The sequence below is a fragment of the Fragaria vesca genome, linkage group LG1 (genome assembly GCF_000184155.1).
Source record: "Fragaria vesca subsp. vesca linkage group LG1, FraVesHawaii_1.0, whole genome shotgun sequence".
Classification (NCBI taxonomy): domain Eukaryota; kingdom Viridiplantae; phylum Streptophyta; class Magnoliopsida; order Rosales; family Rosaceae; genus Fragaria; species Fragaria vesca.
In genome coordinates this window covers 19,247,178-19,250,712 of record NC_020491.1, presented here as the reverse complement: position 1 = coordinate 19,250,712, position 3,535 = coordinate 19,247,178, and the positions used below count along the sequence as shown (strand labels likewise).

Below are 3,535 nucleotides of genomic sequence, written 5' to 3'. Positions count from 1 at the left end.
ACTACATAGACATATATAGACATGATACAAACTATAGTACGATGATTTGTTTTGATTATCATACTAGTTAGGTTCATCAAGAAGTCTAGCAGTTGATTTGATCAACAAACAAATAAAATTGTGGCATTTCTACCCTTTTATTATACAAAACTCTACAGCTTTGACGCCTATACATACACAATTATTAGAAACAAACAAGAACCAATCCCATCATTTTCAAGTTCATATCTACTTATACCCAGCACATAATCACAGCAGACTTTGGTTATTATCTACCAATCTAAACAAAACTGAAGATCCCAAATTTTATTTCCCGGCTTCAAAGATCAGTAATGCTTTGAATCAAACTATCAATTATATATCACAGAATGATAAATCTGGCAACAATAGTAAGGTCTTCTAATTAGACCCAATTCCCAAATTCTCTAGCTGGGCACCGATTTAACAATTCACTGAAACGAAACCCTAGAGAACCAATATGTTGACAGCTCTGATATCTAAAGAACTTATGCAAAATGTAGAAAGAGAGAGATAAGATACCAGCAGGCCATATTCCAACTTAATTTGGGATATCCTCCAGAGGCAATATGTCCCAGACCATTAACATTTGAATGTATCTCGATCATATCCTTTGCAATCGCCTGGTGTGCAAACAATGAGATTTAACCTCAATCTTTCTTCAGGATTTTAGGGAAGAGCGACTACAACTTCTCTCTACACTATGCTTCTTCAGTCTGGCCACTTGAAAGCTTCAGTAGCAGATTTAATGACATCAGTTTCTTGAAATCACTGAAAAACACGTGTATAACCAAATAATCCAAAATAAGAACAAATATCGACCATCTGGTATGAAAATTTCCGGAAAATAAAGGGATAACAGACGATGAAAAAGCAAATAGCACCAAGTCCTTTACCTTGCATCTAGCATTTTTAAAAATTAGGCTGTCGATATGACCGAATCATCAAATTGGTCCAACTCTCTCTTCACGTCTACCATGGCATTGCCAAATCCTGATCATTGTGAAAGAAGCATCCACAACTTTTGGCATAAAAGCCCAAGGCCTTCCAAACAAAATCACTAATGCATAGAGTTACTCCATTGCCCAAACTCCAGAGACACTGACTTGGGTAGAATTCTACCACAAACTAATTTATCTCCAGCTTGACCAAAAGCACTTATAGAAACACTTCTTTCCCACCATTTTCGCTGGTCTGTTGCAGCAACAGCGGCCTGTACCTGAGGCAAAACATATAAAGAAACACAGAGAAGCAATAAGACCATTTGTTAGTATTCTTTAACAGTTGGGCAAAACAAAAGAGAGTAACATAATATCATTTCCAAAGGATTTCTTTTCATCTACTGAAACTGCCAATTCAAGCTCTACGAATGTAAATCATGTGACTGAGATGCAATAAAGAAGGATCTTTTTTCTTTTGACTTCTATGAAAACTGTACCATCAGAACCAAAGTAATGACAGTATTCCATACAACCCGAGAGATTGTAGCTTGAATTGTACCATCAGATTGTAGCTTGTACCATCAGATTGTAGCTTGTACCCTTCATTCCCCAACAACGCCACACACACAAAAACAGGCAAGCAACTAATCTAGAAGCACTGGAAGCAATTAAAGTTAGGCATACAGAACCAGAAAAAGTAGAAGAACCCATGTGTCACAACTTGGAGAGTGTACACGGACTAGCAGAAGATTGCTTGCCTCAGAATATCATTAAAGACGGGACGACAAGGTTAGATTCACAATGACAAATCGAGTTATATAGATCAACAAGGTACATCCTTACAAAAAGCATGAGTCTGGCACAGTGACACTTCTTGTGTCATCACCAACAATACCTGAGTGTGATGAAATGTGGTACCAGTCCTAGTTCTGCTATCTCAGCAACTCTAACATAATAAATTTAGACTTTATTCCAAGATAGTACCTCTGTGTGCAAAAGAGATGTTGAACTCCCTACAAACTGACCCAATTATTGATTGATATGAAACTGGTATTTCCGGACATCTCTATTGCAGTGACCCAATATTATTTAGGCAAAAGATCATGATGAGTATTTATGTTGTAATGTTCATCAACTGAATAGTTCAGGAAGTCAACAAATGCAACTAACAGTAAATAATAAGCTTCACACTCGAACCAATTCCAGATGATGGCATGGTTATCACCGTCGGTGAACTCAGAATCTAGATATTTCGATTTTCCCACAGCAAAATCATTACTTCCCACAAGGAAGAAAACAAGCAACAAAAGCAAAATCTTAAAATTGTTGAATGGGTTACAATGACATAAATTGAACAGGTAAAAGTGGAAAGATTAAAACGAGTAGAACTGAACTTGCCTCACAATCAAACAAAGACATGACTCATGAGGAAGAGTTGGAGTCTCTGTATCATTCTGAATGCCCCACAGCCTCAAGAAAATAGCCATTATATGCAGTAGCCTGGACTCAAGTCATCAAGTGTTCAGAGGACCAGAAGACTTTGCCAACAAAAAAAGGACCAGAAGAAGAAAAAATATTAAATAAAATAAAATATGTGAAAGCGTAAATCTGAAACACTCAAATAATTGCATACAAACATAAACACATCTATTGCACTCACAAGCACACAAATATATGCAAATATAGGGAAACAATATATCAATGAATAGAACTTAATGTGTACCTGATGAAACTGATCAAGCCATCTCAAAATACCAATCTTCTGCACGTCTCTTTTGTTAGCTATCTTTCTATGGGGCAAGAACTGAATAGCTGATCTCAAAGAGAGTACAGGGACCTAGTATTTATAGTGAAAACATCCTAATACAAAGCCCTCCCATAAAAGGTCTTTATATCTCAATAATGGCTGCAATCACTTATATCTGTTTCAGTTATCTTCTTTAGAACTTCCCACTACTATATTCACATAATGAATACATTTAACATGGAATACGAATTGCCTAATATCTCTAATTACTTACTCTGTTGTAACATTAGTTGTTGTACTAAATATAAACTTGTAACTGTTCAAATTCAACTTACAATCTCCCACTTGAACATTTACAGGTTTATACAACAAGAATAATGTAGCTTCAGACATAGTAATTAATCCAAAGTGTGCACCTGAGATAAAAGCATTCAAGTTTCTAATCATATCTCTGTCAATCCATAATCATGATGTAGAACTGTAGAAAAGGTTGCACTTGAAAGCACAACTACTCTACAATTACAAAACATCACAACCATGAGCTACATGAGACATAAGATATCACTTAATATATACAATGCAGGTTTAACAACCTTCCAAAAACACCTGTATATGGTCCTCTTAATGGTTCCATATGCCTGAACCTCAACACATAGCTGCGCCTGCAACTATTCTGAATGTGTTATCCAGATCAAGTCTGGAATGAAAATAAAATGATTCAAAAACAACTCATAGACTGAAATGTATACTACTATGAAACAGTTATTTATAAGAATCAAATAAATAATTTATTCAAGTACTTGAATAATAAAAGATAAACAATTTCAAT

General features: G+C 35.5%; 1 non-coding gene across 2 annotated transcripts; it reads right to left on the bottom strand.

Moving 5' to 3' along the window:
- Window positions 1–680: 680 nt before the first annotated feature.
- LOC101313928 lies at window positions 681–1,539 on the bottom strand. 2 transcript variants are annotated; one of them, XR_183779.1, is made up of 2 exons: window positions 915–1,539; window positions 681–749 (listed from the first exon to the last, which is right to left on the bottom strand). It is a non-coding gene; the product is annotated as an uncharacterized LOC101313928 (transcript). The 2 variants fall into 2 exon arrangements; XR_183780.1 differs by having other exon boundaries at window positions 725–789.
- Between the last annotated feature and the right edge of the window lie 1,996 nt (window positions 1,540–3,535).